The 18,572-nt window shown below is 52.6% G+C and overlaps 52 non-coding genes across 52 annotated transcripts; all 52 read right to left on the reverse strand.

The window, feature by feature from the left end:
* Positions 1–237: 237 nt before the first annotated feature.
* Positions 238–356, reverse strand: LOC126730323 (5S ribosomal RNA). Its single transcript, XR_007657603.1, has one exon. It is a non-coding gene; the product is annotated as a 5S ribosomal RNA (ribosomal RNA).
* A 236-nt stretch (positions 357–592) lies between these two features.
* LOC126730325 (5S ribosomal RNA) lies at positions 593–711 on the reverse strand. Its single transcript, XR_007657605.1, has one exon. It is a non-coding gene; the product is annotated as a 5S ribosomal RNA (ribosomal RNA).
* Positions 712–947: 236 nt separating this feature from the next.
* Positions 948–1,066, reverse strand: LOC126731488 (5S ribosomal RNA). Its single transcript, XR_007658733.1, has one exon. It is a non-coding gene; the product is annotated as a 5S ribosomal RNA (ribosomal RNA).
* A 238-nt stretch (positions 1,067–1,304) lies between these two features.
* LOC126730326 (5S ribosomal RNA) lies at positions 1,305–1,423 on the reverse strand. Its single transcript, XR_007657606.1, has one exon. It is a non-coding gene; the product is annotated as a 5S ribosomal RNA (ribosomal RNA).
* A 236-nt stretch (positions 1,424–1,659) lies between these two features.
* Positions 1,660–1,778, reverse strand: LOC126730327 (5S ribosomal RNA). Its single transcript, XR_007657607.1, has one exon. It is a non-coding gene; the product is annotated as a 5S ribosomal RNA (ribosomal RNA).
* Positions 1,779–2,014: 236 nt separating this feature from the next.
* Positions 2,015–2,133, reverse strand: LOC126730329 (5S ribosomal RNA). The gene has a single exon (XR_007657608.1). It is a non-coding gene; the product is annotated as a 5S ribosomal RNA (ribosomal RNA).
* A 237-nt stretch (positions 2,134–2,370) lies between these two features.
* LOC126730330 (5S ribosomal RNA) lies at positions 2,371–2,489 on the reverse strand. The gene has a single exon (XR_007657609.1). It is a non-coding gene; the product is annotated as a 5S ribosomal RNA (ribosomal RNA).
* A 236-nt stretch (positions 2,490–2,725) lies between these two features.
* Positions 2,726–2,844, reverse strand: LOC126731249 (5S ribosomal RNA). The gene has a single exon (XR_007658502.1). It is a non-coding gene; the product is annotated as a 5S ribosomal RNA (ribosomal RNA).
* A 238-nt stretch (positions 2,845–3,082) lies between these two features.
* LOC126731489 (5S ribosomal RNA) lies at positions 3,083–3,201 on the reverse strand. Its single transcript, XR_007658734.1, has one exon. It is a non-coding gene; the product is annotated as a 5S ribosomal RNA (ribosomal RNA).
* Positions 3,202–3,438: 237 nt separating this feature from the next.
* Positions 3,439–3,557, reverse strand: LOC126731309 (5S ribosomal RNA). Its single transcript, XR_007658560.1, has one exon. It is a non-coding gene; the product is annotated as a 5S ribosomal RNA (ribosomal RNA).
* Positions 3,558–3,793: 236 nt separating this feature from the next.
* Positions 3,794–3,912, reverse strand: LOC126730332 (5S ribosomal RNA). Its single transcript, XR_007657611.1, has one exon. It is a non-coding gene; the product is annotated as a 5S ribosomal RNA (ribosomal RNA).
* A 237-nt stretch (positions 3,913–4,149) lies between these two features.
* Positions 4,150–4,268, reverse strand: LOC126730333 (5S ribosomal RNA). The gene has a single exon (XR_007657612.1). It is a non-coding gene; the product is annotated as a 5S ribosomal RNA (ribosomal RNA).
* A 236-nt stretch (positions 4,269–4,504) lies between these two features.
* Positions 4,505–4,623, reverse strand: LOC126730334 (5S ribosomal RNA). The gene has a single exon (XR_007657613.1). It is a non-coding gene; the product is annotated as a 5S ribosomal RNA (ribosomal RNA).
* A 236-nt stretch (positions 4,624–4,859) lies between these two features.
* LOC126731490 (5S ribosomal RNA) lies at positions 4,860–4,978 on the reverse strand. Its single transcript, XR_007658735.1, has one exon. It is a non-coding gene; the product is annotated as a 5S ribosomal RNA (ribosomal RNA).
* A 237-nt stretch (positions 4,979–5,215) lies between these two features.
* LOC126730335 (5S ribosomal RNA) lies at positions 5,216–5,334 on the reverse strand. The gene has a single exon (XR_007657614.1). It is a non-coding gene; the product is annotated as a 5S ribosomal RNA (ribosomal RNA).
* A 238-nt stretch (positions 5,335–5,572) lies between these two features.
* LOC126730336 (5S ribosomal RNA) lies at positions 5,573–5,691 on the reverse strand. Its single transcript, XR_007657615.1, has one exon. It is a non-coding gene; the product is annotated as a 5S ribosomal RNA (ribosomal RNA).
* A 237-nt stretch (positions 5,692–5,928) lies between these two features.
* Positions 5,929–6,047, reverse strand: LOC126730337 (5S ribosomal RNA). Its single transcript, XR_007657616.1, has one exon. It is a non-coding gene; the product is annotated as a 5S ribosomal RNA (ribosomal RNA).
* A 236-nt stretch (positions 6,048–6,283) lies between these two features.
* LOC126731239 (5S ribosomal RNA) lies at positions 6,284–6,402 on the reverse strand. Its single transcript, XR_007658492.1, has one exon. It is a non-coding gene; the product is annotated as a 5S ribosomal RNA (ribosomal RNA).
* A 237-nt stretch (positions 6,403–6,639) lies between these two features.
* LOC126730338 (5S ribosomal RNA) lies at positions 6,640–6,758 on the reverse strand. The gene has a single exon (XR_007657617.1). It is a non-coding gene; the product is annotated as a 5S ribosomal RNA (ribosomal RNA).
* Positions 6,759–6,995: 237 nt separating this feature from the next.
* On the reverse strand, positions 6,996–7,114 carry LOC126731252 (5S ribosomal RNA). The gene has a single exon (XR_007658504.1). It is a non-coding gene; the product is annotated as a 5S ribosomal RNA (ribosomal RNA).
* A 238-nt stretch (positions 7,115–7,352) lies between these two features.
* LOC126731491 (5S ribosomal RNA) lies at positions 7,353–7,471 on the reverse strand. The gene has a single exon (XR_007658736.1). It is a non-coding gene; the product is annotated as a 5S ribosomal RNA (ribosomal RNA).
* Positions 7,472–7,709: 238 nt separating this feature from the next.
* Positions 7,710–7,828, reverse strand: LOC126731310 (5S ribosomal RNA). The gene has a single exon (XR_007658561.1). It is a non-coding gene; the product is annotated as a 5S ribosomal RNA (ribosomal RNA).
* Positions 7,829–8,064: 236 nt separating this feature from the next.
* LOC126730339 (5S ribosomal RNA) lies at positions 8,065–8,183 on the reverse strand. The gene has a single exon (XR_007657618.1). It is a non-coding gene; the product is annotated as a 5S ribosomal RNA (ribosomal RNA).
* A 323-nt stretch (positions 8,184–8,506) lies between these two features.
* On the reverse strand, positions 8,507–8,625 carry LOC126731829 (5S ribosomal RNA). The gene has a single exon (XR_007659066.1). It is a non-coding gene; the product is annotated as a 5S ribosomal RNA (ribosomal RNA).
* Positions 8,626–8,858: 233 nt separating this feature from the next.
* Positions 8,859–8,977, reverse strand: LOC126730681 (5S ribosomal RNA). Its single transcript, XR_007657944.1, has one exon. It is a non-coding gene; the product is annotated as a 5S ribosomal RNA (ribosomal RNA).
* A 234-nt stretch (positions 8,978–9,211) lies between these two features.
* LOC126730340 (5S ribosomal RNA) lies at positions 9,212–9,330 on the reverse strand. The gene has a single exon (XR_007657619.1). It is a non-coding gene; the product is annotated as a 5S ribosomal RNA (ribosomal RNA).
* Positions 9,331–9,564: 234 nt separating this feature from the next.
* On the reverse strand, positions 9,565–9,683 carry LOC126731778 (5S ribosomal RNA). The gene has a single exon (XR_007659019.1). It is a non-coding gene; the product is annotated as a 5S ribosomal RNA (ribosomal RNA).
* Positions 9,684–9,918: 235 nt separating this feature from the next.
* Positions 9,919–10,037, reverse strand: LOC126731758 (5S ribosomal RNA). The gene has a single exon (XR_007658999.1). It is a non-coding gene; the product is annotated as a 5S ribosomal RNA (ribosomal RNA).
* Positions 10,038–10,271: 234 nt separating this feature from the next.
* On the reverse strand, positions 10,272–10,390 carry LOC126730547 (5S ribosomal RNA). The gene has a single exon (XR_007657818.1). It is a non-coding gene; the product is annotated as a 5S ribosomal RNA (ribosomal RNA).
* A 233-nt stretch (positions 10,391–10,623) lies between these two features.
* On the reverse strand, positions 10,624–10,742 carry LOC126731794 (5S ribosomal RNA). Its single transcript, XR_007659034.1, has one exon. It is a non-coding gene; the product is annotated as a 5S ribosomal RNA (ribosomal RNA).
* Positions 10,743–10,975: 233 nt separating this feature from the next.
* Positions 10,976–11,094, reverse strand: LOC126731336 (5S ribosomal RNA). Its single transcript, XR_007658584.1, has one exon. It is a non-coding gene; the product is annotated as a 5S ribosomal RNA (ribosomal RNA).
* Positions 11,095–11,328: 234 nt separating this feature from the next.
* On the reverse strand, positions 11,329–11,447 carry LOC126731510 (5S ribosomal RNA). The gene has a single exon (XR_007658755.1). It is a non-coding gene; the product is annotated as a 5S ribosomal RNA (ribosomal RNA).
* Positions 11,448–11,681: 234 nt separating this feature from the next.
* On the reverse strand, positions 11,682–11,800 carry LOC126731521 (5S ribosomal RNA). The gene has a single exon (XR_007658766.1). It is a non-coding gene; the product is annotated as a 5S ribosomal RNA (ribosomal RNA).
* A 233-nt stretch (positions 11,801–12,033) lies between these two features.
* Positions 12,034–12,152, reverse strand: LOC126731297 (5S ribosomal RNA). The gene has a single exon (XR_007658548.1). It is a non-coding gene; the product is annotated as a 5S ribosomal RNA (ribosomal RNA).
* Positions 12,153–12,385: 233 nt separating this feature from the next.
* LOC126730341 (5S ribosomal RNA) lies at positions 12,386–12,504 on the reverse strand. The gene has a single exon (XR_007657620.1). It is a non-coding gene; the product is annotated as a 5S ribosomal RNA (ribosomal RNA).
* Positions 12,505–12,737: 233 nt separating this feature from the next.
* LOC126730343 (5S ribosomal RNA) lies at positions 12,738–12,856 on the reverse strand. The gene has a single exon (XR_007657622.1). It is a non-coding gene; the product is annotated as a 5S ribosomal RNA (ribosomal RNA).
* Positions 12,857–13,089: 233 nt separating this feature from the next.
* On the reverse strand, positions 13,090–13,208 carry LOC126731695 (5S ribosomal RNA). Its single transcript, XR_007658937.1, has one exon. It is a non-coding gene; the product is annotated as a 5S ribosomal RNA (ribosomal RNA).
* A 234-nt stretch (positions 13,209–13,442) lies between these two features.
* LOC126731780 (5S ribosomal RNA) lies at positions 13,443–13,561 on the reverse strand. The gene has a single exon (XR_007659020.1). It is a non-coding gene; the product is annotated as a 5S ribosomal RNA (ribosomal RNA).
* Positions 13,562–13,796: 235 nt separating this feature from the next.
* LOC126731760 (5S ribosomal RNA) lies at positions 13,797–13,915 on the reverse strand. The gene has a single exon (XR_007659001.1). It is a non-coding gene; the product is annotated as a 5S ribosomal RNA (ribosomal RNA).
* Positions 13,916–14,148: 233 nt separating this feature from the next.
* LOC126731528 (5S ribosomal RNA) lies at positions 14,149–14,267 on the reverse strand. The gene has a single exon (XR_007658773.1). It is a non-coding gene; the product is annotated as a 5S ribosomal RNA (ribosomal RNA).
* A 234-nt stretch (positions 14,268–14,501) lies between these two features.
* LOC126730548 (5S ribosomal RNA) lies at positions 14,502–14,620 on the reverse strand. The gene has a single exon (XR_007657819.1). It is a non-coding gene; the product is annotated as a 5S ribosomal RNA (ribosomal RNA).
* Positions 14,621–14,853: 233 nt separating this feature from the next.
* Positions 14,854–14,972, reverse strand: LOC126731298 (5S ribosomal RNA). Its single transcript, XR_007658549.1, has one exon. It is a non-coding gene; the product is annotated as a 5S ribosomal RNA (ribosomal RNA).
* Positions 14,973–15,205: 233 nt separating this feature from the next.
* On the reverse strand, positions 15,206–15,324 carry LOC126730344 (5S ribosomal RNA). Its single transcript, XR_007657623.1, has one exon. It is a non-coding gene; the product is annotated as a 5S ribosomal RNA (ribosomal RNA).
* A 233-nt stretch (positions 15,325–15,557) lies between these two features.
* LOC126730345 (5S ribosomal RNA) lies at positions 15,558–15,676 on the reverse strand. The gene has a single exon (XR_007657624.1). It is a non-coding gene; the product is annotated as a 5S ribosomal RNA (ribosomal RNA).
* Positions 15,677–15,909: 233 nt separating this feature from the next.
* On the reverse strand, positions 15,910–16,028 carry LOC126731499 (5S ribosomal RNA). Its single transcript, XR_007658744.1, has one exon. It is a non-coding gene; the product is annotated as a 5S ribosomal RNA (ribosomal RNA).
* Positions 16,029–16,262: 234 nt separating this feature from the next.
* On the reverse strand, positions 16,263–16,381 carry LOC126731781 (5S ribosomal RNA). Its single transcript, XR_007659021.1, has one exon. It is a non-coding gene; the product is annotated as a 5S ribosomal RNA (ribosomal RNA).
* A 235-nt stretch (positions 16,382–16,616) lies between these two features.
* LOC126731761 (5S ribosomal RNA) lies at positions 16,617–16,735 on the reverse strand. The gene has a single exon (XR_007659002.1). It is a non-coding gene; the product is annotated as a 5S ribosomal RNA (ribosomal RNA).
* A 233-nt stretch (positions 16,736–16,968) lies between these two features.
* Positions 16,969–17,087, reverse strand: LOC126730831 (5S ribosomal RNA). Its single transcript, XR_007658095.1, has one exon. It is a non-coding gene; the product is annotated as a 5S ribosomal RNA (ribosomal RNA).
* A 234-nt stretch (positions 17,088–17,321) lies between these two features.
* On the reverse strand, positions 17,322–17,440 carry LOC126730549 (5S ribosomal RNA). The gene has a single exon (XR_007657820.1). It is a non-coding gene; the product is annotated as a 5S ribosomal RNA (ribosomal RNA).
* Positions 17,441–17,673: 233 nt separating this feature from the next.
* On the reverse strand, positions 17,674–17,792 carry LOC126731299 (5S ribosomal RNA). The gene has a single exon (XR_007658550.1). It is a non-coding gene; the product is annotated as a 5S ribosomal RNA (ribosomal RNA).
* Positions 17,793–18,025: 233 nt separating this feature from the next.
* Positions 18,026–18,144, reverse strand: LOC126730346 (5S ribosomal RNA). Its single transcript, XR_007657625.1, has one exon. It is a non-coding gene; the product is annotated as a 5S ribosomal RNA (ribosomal RNA).
* Positions 18,145–18,377: 233 nt separating this feature from the next.
* Positions 18,378–18,496, reverse strand: LOC126730347 (5S ribosomal RNA). Its single transcript, XR_007657626.1, has one exon. It is a non-coding gene; the product is annotated as a 5S ribosomal RNA (ribosomal RNA).
* Between the last annotated feature and the right edge of the window lie 76 nt (positions 18,497–18,572).

The following is an 18,572-nucleotide window of genomic DNA, read 5'->3' on the forward strand; positions in this document are numbered from 1 at the left end:
ACCAGCATAAGCGCGTTAAATCCTTATAAAGGATCCGAATGCAGTGATGCACTCTAACACCAGGGAGCTGCAGCCCGAGGGCATTTCCAGATCGCCGCCACCAAATTAGCACCCAAAACGAGATCAGCGGCTCGTATTTTTGGCCTGGGGCAGACTAAGCCTACGAAGCGAGCGTGCTGGACCGCCGTAAACGGTAAGCCCGGCGACAAAAAAAAAAAAAATCCGAAGAAAAAGAGAGGGGTGCAACACGAGGACTTCCCAGGAGGTCACCCATCCTAGTACTACTCTCGCCCAAACACGCTTAACTGCGGAGTTCTGATGGGATCCGGTGCATTAGTGTTGGTATGATCGCACCCATCAGCATAAGCGCGTTAAATCCTTATAAAGGATCCGAATGCAGCGATGCACTCTAACACCAGGGAGCTGCAGCCCGAGGGCATTTCCAGATCGCCGCCACCAAATTAGCACCCAAAACGAGTTCAGCGGCTCGTATTTTTGGCCCGGGGCAGACTAAGCCTACGAAGCGAGCGTGCTGGACCGCCGTAAACGGTAAGCCCGGCGACAAAAAAAAAAAAATCCGAAGAAAAAGAGAGGGGTGCAACACGAGGACTTCCCAGGAGGTCACCCATCCTAGTACTACTCTCGCCCAAACACGCTTAACTGCGGAGTTCTGATGGGATCCGGTGCATTAGTGTTGGTATGATCGCACCCATCAGCATAAGCGCGTTAAATCCTTATAAAGGATCCGAATGCAGCGATGCACTCTAACACCAGGGAGCTGCAGCCCGAGGGCATTTCCAGATCGCCGCCACCAAATTAGCACCCAAAACGAGTTCAGCGGCTCGTATTTTTGGCCTGGGGCAGACTAAGCCTACGAAGCGAGCGTGCTGGACCGCCGTAAACGGTAAGCCCGGCGACAAAAAAAAAAAAATCCGAAGAAAAAGAGAGGGGTGCAACACGAGGACTTCCCAGGAGGTCACCCATCCTAGTACTACTCTCGCCCAAACACGCTTAACTGAGGAGTTCTGATGGGATCCGGTGCATTAGTGTTGGTATGATCGCACCCATCAGCATAAGCGCGTTAAATCCTTATAAAGGATCCGAATGCAGCGATGCACTCTAACACCAGGGAGCTGCAGCCCGAGGGCATTTCCAGATCGCCGCCACCAAATTAGCACCCAAAACGAGATCAGCGGCTCGTATTTTTGGCCTGGGGCAGACTAAGCCTACGAAGCGAGCGTGCTGGACCGCCGTAAACGGTAAGCCCGGCGACAAAAAAAAAAAAAAATCCGAAGAAAAAGAGAGGGGTGCAACACGAGGACTTCCCAGGAGGTCACCCATCCTAGTACTACTCTCGCCCAAACACGCTTAACTGCGGAGTTCTGATGGGATCCGGTGCATTAGTGTTGGTATGATCGCACCCATCAGCATAAGCGCGTTAAATCCTTATAAAGGATCCGAATGCAGCGATGCACTCTAACACCAGGGAGCTGCAGCCCGAGGGCATTTCCAGATCGCCGCCACCAAATTAGCACCCAAAACGAGTTCAGCGGCTCGTATTTTTGGCCTGGGGCAGACTAAGCCTACGAAGCGAGCGTGCTGGACCGCCGTAAACGGTAAGCCCGGCGACAAAAAAAAAAAAATCCGAAGAAAAAGAGAGGGGTGCAACACGAGGACTTCCCAGGAGGTCACCCATCCTAGTACTACTCTCGCCCAAACACGCTTAACTGCGGAGTTCTGATGGGATCCGGTGCATTAGTGTTGGTATGATCGCACCCATCAGCATAAGCGCGTTAAATCCTTATAAAGGATCCGAATGCAGCGATGCACTCTAACACCAGGGAGCTGCAGCCCGAGGGCATTTCCAGATCGCCGCCACCAAATTAGCACCCAAAACGAGTTCAGCGGCTCGTATTTTTGGCCTGGGGCAGACTAAGCCTACGAAGCGAGCGTGCTGGACCGCCGTAAACGGTAAGCCCGGCGACAAAAAAAAAAAAATCCGAAGAAAAAGAGAGGGGTGCAACACGAGGACTTCCCAGGAGGTCACCCATCCTAGTACTACTCTCGCCCAAACACGCTTAACTGCGGAGTTCTGATGGGATCCGGTGCATTAGTGTTGGTATGATCGCACCCATCAGCATAAGCGCGTTAAATCCTTATAAAGGATCCGAATGCAGCGATGCACTCTAACACCAGGGAGCTGCAGCCCGAGGGCATTTCCAGATCGCCGCCACCAAATTAGCACCCAAAACGAGATCAGCGGCTCGTATTTTTGGCCTGGGGCAGACTAAGCCTACGAAGCGAGCGTGCTGGACCGCCGTAAACGGTAAGCCCGGCGACAAAAAAAAAAAAAATCCGAAGAAAAAGAGAGGGGTGCAACACGAGGACTTCCCAGGAGGTCACCCATCCTAGTACTACTCTCGCCCAAACACGCTTAACTGCGGAGTTCTGATGGGATCCGGTGCATTAGTGTTGGTATGATCGCACCCATCAGCATAAGCGCGTTAAATCCTTATAAAGGATCCGAATGCAGCGATGCACTCTAACACCAGGGAGCTGCAGCCCGAGGGCATTTCCAGATCGCCGCCACCAAATTAGCACCCAAAACGAGTTCAGCGGCTCGTATTTTTGGCCTGGGGCAGACTAAGCCTACGAAGCGAGCGTGCTGGACCGCCGTAAACGGTAAGCCCGGCGACAAAAAAAAAAAAATCCGAAGAAAAAGAGAGGGGTGCAACACGAGGACTTCCCAGGAGGTCACCCATCCTAGTACTACTCTCGCCCAAACACATTTAACTGCGGAGTTCTGATGGGATCCGGTGCATTAGTGTTGGTATGATCGCACCCACCAGCATAAGCGCGTTAAATCCTTATAAAGGATCCGAATGCAGCGATGCACTCTAACACCAGGGAGCTGCAGCCCGAGGGCATTTCCAGATCGCCGCCACCAAATTAGCACCCAAAACGAGTTCAGCGGCTCGTATTTTTGGCCTGGGGCAGACTAAGCCTACGAAGCGAGCGTGCTGGACCGCCGTAAACGGTAAGCCCGGCGACAAAAAAAAAAAAAAATCCGAAGAAAAAGAGAGGGGTGCAACACGAGGACTTCCCAGGAGGTCACCCATCCTAGTACTACTCTCGCCCAAACACGCTTAACTGAGGAGTTCTGATGGGATCCGGTGCATTAGTGTTGGTATGATCGCACCCATCAGCATAAGCGCGTTAAATCCTTATAAAGGATCCGAATGCAGCGATGCACTCTAACACCAGGGAGCTGCAGCCCGAGGGCATTTCCAGATCGCCGCCACCAAATTAGCACCCAAAACGAGATCAGCGGCTCGTATTTTTGGCCTGGGGCAGACTAAGCCTACGAAGCGAGCGTGCTGGACCGCCGTAAACGGTAAGCCCGGCGACAAAAAAAAAAAAAATCCGAAGAAAAAGAGAGGGGTGCAACACGAGGACTTCCCAGGAGGTCACCCATCCTAGTACTACTCTCGCCCAAACACGCTTAACTGCGGAGTTCTGATGGGATCCGGTGCATTAGTGTTGGTATGATCGCAGCCATCAGCATAAGCGCGTTAAATCCTTATAAAGGATCCGAATGCAGCGATGCTCTCTAACACCAGGGAGCTGCAGCCCGAGGGCATTTCCAGATCGCCGCCACCAAATTAGCACCCAAAACGAGTTCAGCGGCTCGTATTTTTGGCCTGGGGCAGACTAAGCCTACGAAGCGAGCGTGCTGGACCGCCGTAAACGGTAAGCCCGGCGACAAAAAAAAAAAAATCCGAAGAAAAAGAGAGGGGTGCAACACGAGGACTTCCCAGGAGGTCACCCATCCTAGTACTACTCTCGCCCAAACACGCTTAACTGCGGAGTTCTGATGGGATCCGGTGCATTAGTGTTGGTATGATCGCACCCACCAGCATAAGCGCGTTAAATCCTTATAAAGGATCCGAATGCAGCGATGCACTCTAACACCAGGGAGCTGCAGCCCGAGGGCATTTCCAGATCGCCGCCACCAAATTAGCACCCAAAACGAGATCAGCGGCTCGTATTTTTGGCCTGGGGCAGACTAAGCCTACGAAGCGAGCGTGCTGGACCGCCGTAAACGGTAAGCCCGGCGACAAAAAAAAAAAAAATCCGAAGAAAAAGAGAGGGGTGCAACACGAGGACTTCCCAGGAGGTCACCCATCCTAGTACTACTCTCGCCCAAACACGCTTAACTGCGGAGTTCTGATGGGATCCGGTGCATTAGTGTTGGTATGATCGCACCCATCAGCATAAGCGCGTTAAATCCTTATAAAGGATCCGAATGCAGCGATGCACTCTAACACCAGGGAGCTGCAGCCCGAGGGCATTTCCAGATCGCCGCCACCAAATTAGCACCCAAAACGAGTTCAGCGGCTCGTATTTTTGGCCCGGGGCAGACTAAGCCTACGAAGCGAGCGTGCTGGACCGCCGTAAACGGTAAGCCCGGCGACAAAAAAAAAAAAATCCGAAGAAAAAGAGAGGGGTGCAACACGAGGACTTCCCAGGAGGTCACCCATCCTAGTACTACTCTCGCCCAAACACGCTTAACTGCGGAGTTCTGATGGGATCCGGTGCATTAGTGTTGGTATGATCGCACCCATCAGCATAAGCGCGTTAAATCCTTATAAAGGATCCGAATGCAGCGATGCACTCTAACACCAGGGAGCTGCAGCCCGAGGGCATTTCCAGATCGCCGCCACCAAATTAGCACCCAAAACGAGTTCAGCGGCTCGTATTTTTGGCCTGGGGCAGACTAAGCCTACGAAGCGAGCGTGCTGGACCGCCGTAAACGGTAAGCCCGGCGACAAAAAAAAAAAAATCCGAAGAAAAAGAGAGGGGTGCAACACGAGGACTTCCCAGGAGGTCACCCATCCTAGTACTACTCTCGCCCAAACACGCTTAACTGAGGAGTTCTGATGGGATCCGGTGCATTAGTGTTGGTATGATCGCACCCATCAGCATAAGCGCGTTAAATCCTTATAAAGGATCCGAATGCAGCGATGCACTCTAACACCAGGGAGCTGCAGCCCGAGGGCATTTCCAGATCGCCGCCACCAAATTAGCACCCAAAACGAGATCAGCGGCTCGTATTTTTGGCCTGGGGCAGACTAAGCCTACGAAGCGAGCGTGCTGGACCGCCGTAAACGGTAAGCCCGGCGACAAAAAAAAAAAAAATCCGAAGAAAAAGAGAGGGGTGCAACACGAGGACTTCCCAGGAGGTCACCCATCCTAGTACTACTCTCGCCCAAACACGCTTAACTGCGGAGTTCTGATGGGATCCGGTGCATTAGTGTTGGTATGATCGCACCCATCAGCATAAGCGCGTTAAATCCTTATAAAGGATCCGAATGCAGCGATGCACTCTAACACCAGGGAGCTGCAGCCCGAGGGCATTTCCAGATCGCCGCCACCAAATTAGCACCCAAAACGAGTTCAGCGGCTCGTATTTTTGGCCTGGGGCAGACTAAGCCTACGAAGCGAGCGTGCTGGACCGCCGTAAACGGTAAGCCCGGCGACAAAAAAAAAAAAAAATCCGAAGAAAAAGAGAGGGGTGCAACACGAGGACTTCCCAGGAGGTCACCCATCCTAGTACTACTCTCGCCCAAACACGCTTAACTGCGGAGTTCTGATGGGATCCGGTGCATTAGTGTTGGTATGATCGCACCCATCAGCATAAGCGCGTTAAATCCTTATAAAGGATCCGAATGCAGCGATGCACTCTAACACCAGGGAGCTGCAGCCCGAGGGCATTTCCAGATCGCCGCCACCAAATTAGCACCCAAAACGAGATCAGCGGCTCGTATTTTTGGCCTGGGGCAGACTAAGCCTACGAAGCGAGCGTGCTGGACCGCCGTAAACGGTAAGCCCGGCGACAAAAAAAAAAAAAATCCGAAGAAAAAGAGAGGGGTGCAACACGAGGACTTCCCAGGAGGTCACCCATCCTAGTACTACTCTCGCCCAAACACGCTTAACTGCGGAGTTCTGATGGGATCCGGTGCATTAGTGTTGGTATGATCGCACCCATCAGCATAAGCGCGTTAAATCCTTATAAAGGATCCGAATGCAGCGATGCACTCTAACACCAGGGAGCTGCAGCCCGAGGGCATTTCCAGATCGCCGCCACCAAATTAGCACCCAAAACGAGTTCAGCGGCTCGTATTTTTGGCCTGGGGCAGACTAAGCCTACGAAGCGAGCGTGCTGGACCGCCGTAAACGGTAAGCCCGGCGACAAAAAAAAAAAAATCCGAAGAAAAAGAGAGGGGTGCAACACGAGGACTTCCCAGGAGGTCACCCTTCCTAGTACTACTCTCGCCCAAACACGCTTAACTGCGGAGTTCTGATGGGATCCGGTGCATTAGTGTTGGTATGATCGCACCCATCAGCATAAGCGCGTTAAATCCTTATAAAGGATCCGAATGCAGCGATGCACTCTAACACCAGGGAGCTGCAGCCCGAGGGCATTTCCAGATCGCCGCCACCAAATTAGCACCCAAAACGAGATCAGCGGCTCGTATTTTTGGCCTGGGGCAGACTAAGCCTACGAAGCGAGCGTGCTGGACCGCCGTAAACGGTAAGCCCGGCGACAAAAAAAAAAAAAATCCGAAGAAAAAGAGAGGGGTGCAACACGAGGACTTCCCAGGAGGTCACCCATCCTAGTACTACTCTCGCCCAAACACGCTTAACTGCGGAGTTCTGATGGGATCCGGTGCATTAGTGTTGGTATGATCGCACCCATCAGCATAAGCGCGTTAAATCCTTATAAAGGATCCGAATGCAGCGATGCACTCTAACACCAGGGAGCTGCAGCCCGAGGGCATTTCCAGATCGCCGCCACCAAATTAGCACCCAAAACGAGTTCAGCGGCTCGTATTTTTGGCCTGGGGCAGACTAAGCCTACGAAGCGAGCGTGCTGGACCGCCGTAAACGGTAAGCCCGGCGACAAAAAAAAAAAAAATCCGAAGAAAAAGAGAGGGGTGCAACACGAGGACTTCCCAGGAGGTCACCCATCCTAGTACTACTCTCGCCCAAACACATTTAACTGCGGAGTTCTGATGGGATCCGGTGCATTAGTGTTGGTATGATCGCACCCACCAGCATAAGCGCGTTAAATCCTTATAAAGGATCCGAATGCAGCGATGCACTCTAACACCAGGGAGCTGCAGCCCGAGGGCATTTCCAGATCGCCGCCACCAAATTAGCACCCAAAACGAGTTCAGCGGCTCGTATTTTTGGCCTGGGGCAGACTAAGCCTACGAAGCGAGCGTGCTGGACCGCCGTAAACGGTAAGCCCGGCGACAAAAAAAAAAAAAAATCCGAAGAAAAAGAGAGGGGTGCAACACGAGGACTTCCCAGGAGGTCACCCATCCTAGTACTACTCTCGCCCAAACACGCTTAACTGAGGAGTTCTGATGGGATCCGGTGCATTAGTGTTGGTATGATCGCACCCATCAGCATAAGCGCGTTAAATCCTTATAAAGGATCCGAATGCAGCGATGCACTCTAACACCAGGGAGCTGCAGCCCGAGGGCATTTCCAGATCGCCGCCACCAAATTAGCACCCAAAACGAGATCAGCGGCTCGTATTTTTGGCCTGGGGCAGACTAAGCCTACGAAGCGAGCGTGCTGGACCGCCGTAAACGGTAAGCCCGGCGACAAAAAAAAAAAAAAATCCGAAGAAAAAGAGAGGGGTGCAACACGAGGACTTCCCAGGAGGTCACCCATCCTAGTACTACTCTCGCCCAAACACGCTTAACTGCGGAGTTCTGATGGGATCCGGTGCATTAGTGTTGGTATGATCGCAGCCATCAGCATAAGCGCGTTAAATCCTTATAAAGGATCCGAATGCAGCGATGCTCTCTAACACCAGGGAGCTGCAGCCCGAGGGCATTTCCAGATCGCCGCCACCAAATTAGCACCCAAAACGAGTTCAGCGGCTCGTATTTTTGGCCTGGGGCAGACTAAGCCTACGAAGCGAGCGTGCTGGACCGCCGTAAACGGTAAGCCCGGCGACAAAAAAAAAAAAATCCGAAGAAAAAGAGAGGGGTGCAACACGAGGACTTCCCAGGAGGTCACCCATCCTAGTACTACTCTCGCCCAAACACGCTTAACTGCGGAGTTCTGATGGGATCCGGTGCATTAGTGTTGGTATGATCGCACCCACCAGCATAAGCGCGTTAAATCCTTATAACACGCTTAACTGCAGAGTTCTGATGGGATCCGGTGCATTAGTGTTAGTATGATCGCACCCATCAGCATAAGCGCGTTAAATCCTTATAAAGGATCCGAATGCAGAGATGCACTCGAACTCCAGGGAGCTGCAGCCCGAGGGCATTTCCAGATCGCCGCCACCAAATTAGCACCCAAAACGAGATCAGCGGCTCGTATTTTTGGCCTGGGGCAGACTAAGCCTACGAAGCGAGCGTGCTGGACCGCCGTAAACGGTAAGCCCGGCGACAAAAAAAAAAATCCGAAGAAAAAGAGAGGGGTGCAACACGAGGACTTCCCAGGAGGTCACACATCCTAGTACTACTCTCGCCCAAACACGCTTAACTGCTGAGTTCGGATGGGATCCGGTGCATTAGTGTTGGTATTATCGCACCCATCAGCATAAGCGCGTTAAGTCCTTATAAAGGATCCGAATGCAGCGATGCACTCTAACACCAGGGAGCTGCAGCCCGAGGGAATTTCCAGATCGCCGCCACCAAATTAGCACCCAAAACGAGATCAGCGGCTCGTATTTTTGGCCTGGGGCAGACTAAGCCTACGAAGCGAGCGTGCTGGACCGCCGTAAACGGTAAGCCCGGCGACAAAAAAAAAATCCGAAGAAAAAGAGAGGGGTGCGACACGAGGACTTCCCAGTAGGTCACCCATCCTAGTACTACTCTCGCCCAAACACGCTTAACTGCGGAGTTCTGATGGGATCCGGTGCATTAGTGTTGGTATGATCGCACCCTTCAGCATAAGCGCGTTAAATCCTTATAAAGGATCCGAATGCAGCGATGCACTCTAACACTGGGGAGCTGCAGCCCGAGGGCATTTCCAGATCGCCGCCACCAAATTAGCACCCAAAACGAGATCAGCGGCTCGTATTCTTGGCCTGGGGCAGACTAAGCCTACGAAGCGAGCGTGCTGGACCGCCGTAAACGGTAAGCCCGGCGACAAAAAAAAAAATCCGAAGAAAAAGAGAGGGGTGCAACACGAGGACTTCCCAGGAGGTCACCCATCCTAGTACTACTCTCGCCCAAACACGCTTAACTGCGGAGTTCTGATGGGATCCGGTGCATTAGTGTTGGTATGATCGCACCCATCAGCATAAGCGCGTTAAATCCTTATAAAGGATCCGAATGCAGCGATGCACTCTAACACCAGGGAGCTGCAGCCCGAGGGCATTTCCAGATCGCTGCCACCAAATTAGCACCCAAAACGAGATCAGCGGCTCGTATTTTTGGCCTGGGGCAGACTAAGCCTACGAAGCGAGCGTGCTGGACCGCCGTAAACGGTAAGCCCGGCGACAAAAAAAAAAATCCGAAGAAAAAGAGAGGGGTGCAACACGCGGACTTCCCAGGAGGTCACCCATCCTAGTACTACTCTCGCCCAAACACGCTTAACTGCGGAGTTCTGATGGGATCCGCTGCGTTAGTGTTGGTATGATCCCACCCATCAGCATAAGCGCGTTAAATCCTTATAAAGGATCCGAATGCAGCGATGCCCTCTAACACCAGGGAGCTGCAGCCCGAGGGCATTTCCAGATCGCCGCCACCAAATTAGCACCCAAAACGAGATCAGCGGCTCGTATTTTTGGCCTGGGGCAGACTAAGCCTACGAAGCGAGCGTGCTGGACCGCCGTAAACGGTAAGCCCGGCGACAAAAAAAAAAAATCCGAAGAAAAAGAGAGGGGTGCAACACGAGGACTTCCCAGGAGGTCACCCATCCTAGTACTACTCTCTCCCAAACACGCTTAACTGCAGAGTTCTGATGGGATCCGGTGCATTAGTGTTGGTATGATCGCACCCATCAGCATAAGCGCGTTAAATCCTTATAAAGGATCCGAATGCAGCGATGCACTCTAACACCAGGGAGCTGCAGCCCGAGGGCATTTCCAGATCGCCGCCACCAAATTAGCACCCAAAACGAGATCAGCGGCTCGTATTTTTGGCCTGGGGCAGACTAAGCCTACGAAGCGAGCGTGTTGGACCGCCGTAAACGGTAAGCCCGGCGACAAAAAAAAAAATCCGAAGAAAAAGAGAGGGGTGCAACACGAGGACTTCCCAGGAGGTCACCCATCCCAGTACTACTCTCGCCCAAACACGCTTAACTGCGGAGTTCTGATGGGATCCGGTGCATTAGTGTTGGTATGATCGCACCCATCAGCATAAGCGCGTTAAATCCTTATAAAGGATCCGAATGCAGCGATGCACTCTAACACCAGGGAGCTGCAGCCCGATGGCATTTCCAGATCGCCGCCACCAAATTAGCACCCAAAACGAGATCAGCGACTCGTATTTTTGGCCTGGGGCAGACTAAGCCTACGAAGCGAGCGTGCTGGACCGCCGTAAACGGTAAGCCCGGCGACAAAAAAAAAATCCGAAGAAAAAGAGAGGGTTGCAACACGAGGACTTCCCAGGATGTCACCCATCCTAGTACTACTCTCGCCCAAACACGCTTAACTGCGGAGTTCTGATGGGATCCGGTGCATTAGTGTTGGTATGATCGCACCCATCAGCATAAGCGCGTTAAGTCCTTATAAAGGATCCGAATGCAGCGATGCACTCTAACACCAGGGAGCTGCAGCACGAGGGCATTTCCAGATCGCCGCCACCAAATTAGCACCCAAAACGAGATCAGCGGCTCGTATTTTTGGCCTGGGGCAGACTAAGCCTACGAAGCGAGCGTGCTGGACCGCCGTAAACGGTAAGCCCGGCGACAAAAAAAAAATCCGAAGAAAAAGAGAGGGGTGCAACACGAGGACTTCCCAGGAGGTCACCCATCCTAGTACTACTCTCGCCCAAACACTCTTAACTGCGGAGTTCTGATGGGATCCGGTGCATTACTGTTGGTATGATCGCACCCATCGGCATAAGCGCGTTAAATCCTTATAAAGGATCCGAATGCAGCGATGCACTCTAACACCAGGGAGCTGCACCCCGAGGGCATTTCCAGATCGCTGCCACCAAATTAGCACCCAAAACGAGATCAGCGGCTCGTATTTTTGGCCTGGGGCAGACTAAGCCTACGAAGCGAGCGTGCTGGACCGCCGTAAACGGTAAGCCCGGCGACAAAAAAAAAAATCCGAAGAAAAAGAGAGGGGTGCAACACGAGGACTTCCCATGAGGTCACCCATCCTAGTACTACTCTCGCCCAAACACGCTTAACTGCGGAGTTCTGATGGGATCCGGTGCATTACTGTTGGTATGATCGCACCCATCAGCATAAGCGCGTTAAATCCTTATAAAGGATCCGAATGCAGCGATGCACTCTAACACCAGGGAGCTGCAGCCCGAGGGCATTTCCAGATCGCCGCCACCAAATTAGCACCCAAAACGAGATCAGCGGCTCGTATTTTTGGCCTGGGGCAGACTAAGCCTACGAAGCGAGCGTGTTGGACCGCCGTAAACGGTAAGCCCGGCGACAAAAAAAAAAATCCGAAGAAAAAGAGAGGGGTGCAACACGAGGACTTCCCAGGAGGTCACCCATCCCAGTACTACTCTCGCCCAAACACGCTTAACTGCGGAGTTCTGATTGGATCCGGTGCATTAGTGTTGGTATGATCGCACCCATCAGCATAAGCGCATTAAATCCTTATAAAGGATCCGAATGCAGCGATGCACTCTAACACCAGGGAGATGCAGCCCGATGGAATTTCCAGATCGCCGCCACCAAATTAGCACCCAAAACGAGATCAGCGGCTCGTATTTTTGGCATGGGGCAGACTAAGCCTACGAAGCGAGCGTGCTGGACCGCCGTAAACGAAAAGCCCGGCGACAAAAAAAAAATCCGAAGAAAAAGAGAGGGTTGCAACACGAGGATTTCCCAGGAGGTCACCCATCCTAGTACTACTCTCGCCCAAACACGCTTAACTGCGGAGTTCTGATGGGATCCGGTGCATTAGTGTTGGTATGATCGCACCCATCAGCATAAGCGCGTTAAATCCTTATAAAGGATCCGAATGCAGCGATGCACTCTAACACCAGGGAGCTGCAGCCCGAGGGCATTTCCAGATCGCCGCCACCAAATCAGCACCCAAAACGAGATCAGCGGCTCGTATTTTTGGCCTGGGGCAGACTAAGCCTACGAAGCGAGCGTGCTGGACCGCCGTAAACGGTAAGCCCGGCGACAAAAAAAAAATCCGAAGAAAAAGAGAGGGGTGCAACACGAGGACTTCCCAGGAGGTCACCCATCCTAGTACTACTCTCGCCCAAACACGCTTAACTGCGGAGTTCTGATGGGATCCGGTGCATTAGTGTTGGTATGATCGCACCCATCAGCATAAGCGCGTTAAGTCCTTATAAAGGATCCGAATGCAGCGATGCACTCTAACACCAGGGAGCTGCAGCCCGAGGGCATTTCCAGATCGCCGCCACCAAATCAGCACCCAAAACGAGATCAGCGGCTCGTATTTTTGGCCTGGGGCAGACTAAGCCTACGAAGCGAGCGTGCTGGACCGCCGTAAACGGTAAGCCCGGCGACAAAAAAAAAATCCGAAGAAAAAGAGAGGGGTGCAACACGAGGACTTCCCAGGAGGTCACCCATCCTAGTACTACTCTCGCCCAAACACGCTTAACTGCGGAGTTCTGATGGGATCCGGTGCATTAGTGTTGGTATGATCGCACCCATCGGCATAAGCGCGTTAAATCCTTATAAAGGATCCGAATGCAGCGATGCACTCTAACACCAGGGAGCTGCAGCCCGAGGGCATTTCTAGATCGCCGCCACCAAATTAGCACCCAAAACGAGCTCAGCGGCTCGTATTTTTGCCCTGGGGCAGACTAAGCCTACGAAGCGAGCGTGCTGAACCGCCGTAAACGGTAAGCCCGGCGAGAAAAAAAAAATTCGAAGAAAAAGAGAGGGGTGCAACACGAGGATTTCCCAGGAGGTCACCCATCCTAGTACTACTCTCGCCCAAACACGCTTCACTGCGGAGTTCTGATGGGATCCGGTGCATTAGTGTTGGTATTAACGCACCCATCAGCATAAGCGCGTTAAATCCTTATAAAGGATCCGAATGCAGCGATGCACTCTAACACCAGGGAGCTGCAGCCCGAGGGCATTTCCAGATCGCTGCCACCAAATTAGCACCCAAAACGAGATCAGCGGCTCGTATTTTTGGCCTGGGGCAGACTAAGCCTACGAAGCGAGCGTGCTGGACCGCCGTAAACGGTAAGCCCGGCGACAAAAAAAAAAATCCGAAGAAAAAGAGAGGGGTGCAACACGCGGACTTCCCAGGAGGTCACCCATCCTAGTACTACTCTCGCCCAAACACGCTTAACTGCGGAGTTCTGATGGGATCCGCTGCGTTAGTGTTGGTATGATCCCACCCATCAGCATAAGCGCGTTAAATCCTTATAAAAGATCCGAATGCAGCGATGCACTCTAACACCAGGGAGCTGCAGCCCGAGGGCATTTCCAGATCGCCGCCACCAAATTAGCACCCAAAACGAGATCAGCGGCTCGTATTTTTGGCCTGGGGCAGACTAAGCCTACGAAGCGAGCGTGCTGGACCGCCGTAAACGGTAAGCCCGGCGATAAAAAAAAAAAATCCGAAGAAAAAGAGAGGGGTGCAACACGAGGACTTCCCAGGAGGTCACCCATCCTAGTACTACTCTCTCCCAAACACGCTTAACTGCAGAGTTCTGATGGGATCCGGTGCATTAGTGTTGGTATGATCGCACCCATCAGCATAAGCGCGTTAAATCCTTATAAAGGATCCGAATGCAGCGATGCACTCTAACACCAGGGAGCTGCAGCCCGAGGGCATTTCTAGATCGCCGCCACCAAATTAGCACCCAAAACGAGCTCAGCGGCTCGTATTTTTGGCCTGGGGCAGACTAAGCCTACGAAGCGAGCGTGCTGAACCGCCGTAAACGGTAAGCCCGGCGAGAAAAAAAAAATTCGAAGAAAAAGAGAGGGGTGCAACACGAGGACTTCCCAGGAGGTCACCCATCCTAGTACTACTCTCGCCCAAACACGCTTAACTGCAGAGTTCTGATGGGATCCGGTGCATTAGTGTTAGTATGATCGCACCCATCAGCATAAGCGCGTTAAATCCTTATAAAGGATCCGAATGCAGCGATGCACTCTAACACCAGGGAGCTGCAGCCCGAGGGCATTTCCAGATCGCCGCCACCAAATTAGCACCCAAAACGAGATCAGCGGCTCGTATTTTTGTCCTGGGGCAGACTAAGCCTACGAAGCGAGCGTGGTGGACCGCCGTAAACGGTAAGCCCGGCGACAAAAAAAAAAATCCGAAGAAAAAGAGAGGGGTGCAACACGAGGACTTCCCAGGAGGTCACCCATCCCAGTACTACTCTCGCCCAAACACGCTTAACTGCGGAGTTCTGATGGGATCCGGTGCATTAGTGTTGGTATGATCGCACCCATCAGCATAAGCGCATTAAATCCTTATAAAGGATCCGAATGCAGCGATGCACTCTAACACCAGGGAGATGCAGCCCGATGGCATTTCCAGATCGCCGCCACCAAATTAGCACCCAAAACGAGATCAGCGGCTCGTATTTTTGGCCTGGGGCAGACTAAGCCTACGAAGCGAGCGTGCTGGACCGCCGTAAACGAAAAGCCCGGCGACAAAAAAAAAATCCGAAGAAAAAGAGAGGGTTGCAACACGAGGATTTCCCAGGAGGTCACCCATCCTAGTACTACTCTCGCCCAAACACGCTTAACTGCGGAGTTCTGATGGGATCCGGTGCATTAGTGTTGGTATGATCGCACCCATCAGCATAAGCGCGTTAAGTCCTTATAAAGGATCCGAATGCAGCGATGCACTCTAACACCAGGGAGCTGCAGCCCGAGGGCATTTCCAGATCGCCGCCACCAAATTAGCACCCAAAACGAGATCAGCGGCTCGTATTTTTGGCCTGGGGCAGACTAAGCCTACGAAGCGAGCGTGCTGGACCGCCGTAAACGGTAAGCCCGGCGACAAAAAAAAAATCCGAAGAAAAAGAGAGGGGTGCAACACGAGGACTTCCCAGGAGGTCACCCATCCTAGTACTACTCTCGCCCAAACACGCTTAACTGCGGAGTTCTGATGGGATCCGGTGCATTAGTGTTGGTATGATCGCACCCATCAGCATAAGCGCGTTAAGTCCTTATAAAGGATCCGAATGCAGCGATGCACTCTAACACCAGGGAGCTGCAGCCCGAGGGCATTTCCAGATCGCCGCCACCAAATTAGCACCCAAAACGAGATCAACGGCTCGTATTTTTGGCCTGGGGCAGACTAAGCCTACGAAGCGAGCGTGCTGGACCGCCGTAAACGGTAAGCCCGGCGACAAAAAAAAAATCCGAAGAAAAAGAGAGGGGTGCAACACGAGGACTTCCCAGGAGGTCACCCATCCTAGTACTACTCTCGCCCAAACACGCTTAACTGCGGAGTTCTGATGGGATCCGGTGCATTAGTGTTGGTATGATCGCACCCATCGGCATAAGCGCGTTAAATCCTTATAAAGGATCCGAATGCAGCGATGCACTCTAACACCAGGGAGCTGCAGCCCGAGGGCATTTCTAGATCGCCGCCACCAAATTAGCACCCAAAACGAGCTCAGCGGCTCGTATTTTTGCCCTGGGGCAGACTAAGCCTACGAAGCGAGCGTGCTGAACCGCCGTAAACGGTAAGCCCGGCGAGAAAAAAAAAATTCGAAGAAAAAGAGAGGGGTGCAACACGAGGATTTCCCAGGAGGTCACCCATCCTAGTACTACTCTCGCCCAAACACGCTTCACTGCGGAGTTCTGATGGGATCCGGTGCATTAGTGTTGGTATTATCGCACCCATCAGCATAAGCGCGTTAAATCCTTATAAAGGATCCGAATGCAGCGATGCACTCTAACACCAGGGAGCTGCAGCCCGAGGGCATTTCCAGATCGCTGCCACCAAATTAGCACCCAAAACGAGATCAGCGGCTCGTATTTTTGGCCTGGGGCAGACTAAGCCTACGAAGCGAGCGTGCTGGACCGCCGTAAACGGTAAGCCCGGCGACAAAAAAAAAAATCCGAAGAAAAAGAGAGGGGTGCAACACGCGGACTTCCCAGGAGGTCACCCATCCTAGTACTACTCTCGCCCAAACACGCTTAACTGCGGAGTTCTGATGGGATCCGCTGCGTTAGTGTTGGTATGATCCCACCCATCAGCATAAGCGCGTTAAATCCTTATAAAGGATCCGAATGCAGCGATGCACTCTAACACCAGGGAGCTGCAGCCCGAGGGCATTTCCAGATCGCCGCCACCAAATTAGCACCCAAAACGAGATCAGCGGCTCGTATTTTTGGCCTGGGGCAGACTAAGCCTACGAAGCGAGCGTGCTGGACCGCCGTAAACGGTAAGCCCGGCGACAAAAAAAAAAAATCCGAAGAAAAAGAGAGGGGTGCAACACGAGGACTTCCCAGGAGGTCACCCATCCTAGTACTACTCTCTCCCAAACACGCTTAACTGCAGAGTTCTGATGGGATCCGGTGCATTAGTGTTGGTATGATCGCACCCATCAGCATAAGCGCGTTAAATCCTTATAAAGGATCCGAATGCAGCGATGCACTCTAACACCAGGGAGCTGCAGCCCGAGGGCATTTCTAGATCGCCGCCACCAAATTAGCACCCAAAACGAGCTCAGCGGCTCGTATTTTTGGCCTGGGGCAGACTAAGCCTATGAAGCGAGCGTGCTGAACCGCCGTAAACGGTAAGCCCGGCGAGAAAAAAAAAATTCGAAGAAAAAGAGAGGGGTGCAACACGAGGACTTCCCAGGAGGTCACCCATCCTAGTACTACTCTCGCCCAAACACGCTTAACTGCGGAGTTCTGATGGGATCCGGTGCATTAGTGTTAGTATGATCGCACCCATCAGCATAAGCGCGTTAAATCCTTATAAAGGATCCGAATGCAGCGATGCACTCTAACACCAGGGAGCTGCAGCCCGAGGGCATTTCCAGATCGCCGCCACCAAATTAGCACCCAAAACGAGATCAGCGGCTCGTATTTTTGTCCTGGGGCAGACTAAGCCTACGAAGCGAGCGTGTTGGACCGCCGTAAACGGTAAGCCCGGCGACAAAAAAAAAAATCCGAAGAAAAAGAGAGGGGTGCAACACGAGGACTTCCCAGGAGGTCACCCATCCCAGTACTACTCTCGCCCAAACACGCTTAACTGCGGAGTTCTGATGGGATCCGGTGCATTAGTGTTGGTATGATCGCACCCATCAGCATAAGCGCATTAAATCCTTATAAAGGATCCGAATGCAGCGATGCACTCTAACACCAGGGAGATGCAGCCCGATGGCATTTCCAGATCGCCGCCACCAAATTAGCACCCAAAACGAGATCAGCGGCTCGTATTTTTGGCCTGGGGCAGACTAAGCCTACGAAGCGAGCGTGCTGGACCGCCGTAAACGAAAAGCCCGGCGACAAAAAAAAAATCCGAAGAAAAAGAGAGGGTTGCAACACGAGGATTTCCCAGGAGGTCACCCATCCTAGTACTACTCTCGCCCAAACACGCTTAACTGCGGAGTTCTGATGGGATCCGGTGCATTAGTGTTGGTATGATCGCACCCATCAGCATAAGCGCGTTAAATCCTTATAAAGGATCCGAATGCAGCGATGCACTCTAACACCAGGGAGCTGCAGCCCGAGGGCATTTCCAGATCGCCGCCACCAAATTAGCACCCAAAACGAGATCAGCGGCTCGTATTTTTGGCCTGGGGCAGACTAAGCCTACGAAGCGAGCGTGCTGGACCGCCGTAAACGGTAAGCCCGGAGACAAAAAAAAAATCCGAAGAAAAAGAGAGGGGTGCAACACGAGGACTTCCCAGGAGGTCACCCATCCTAGTACTACTCTCGCCCAAACACGCTTAACTGCGGAGTTCTGATGGGATCCGGTGCATTAGTGTTGGTATGATCGCACCCATCAGCATAAGCGCGTTAAGTCCTTATAAAGGATCCGAATGCAGCGATGCACTCTAACACCAGGGAGCTGCAGCCCGAGGGCATTTCCAGATCGCCGCCACCAAATTAGCACCCAAAACGAGATCAGCGGCTCGTATTTTTGGCCTGGGGCAGACTAAGCCTACGAAGCGAGCGTGCTGGACCGCCGTAAACGGTAAGCCCGGCGACAAAAAAAAAATCCGAAGAAAAAGAGAGGGGTGCAACACGAGGACTTCCCAGGAGGTCACCCATCCTAGTACTACTCTCGCCCAAACACGCTTAACTGCGGAGTTCTGATGGGATCCGGTGCATTAGTGTTGGTATGATCGCACCCATCGGCATAAGCGCGTTAAATCCTTATAAAGGATCCGAATGCAGCGATGCACTCTAACACCAGGGAGCTGCAGCCC

Source organism: Quercus robur, chromosome 5 (genome assembly GCF_932294415.1).
Source record: "Quercus robur chromosome 5, dhQueRobu3.1, whole genome shotgun sequence".
NCBI classification, from domain to species: domain Eukaryota; kingdom Viridiplantae; phylum Streptophyta; class Magnoliopsida; order Fagales; family Fagaceae; genus Quercus; species Quercus robur.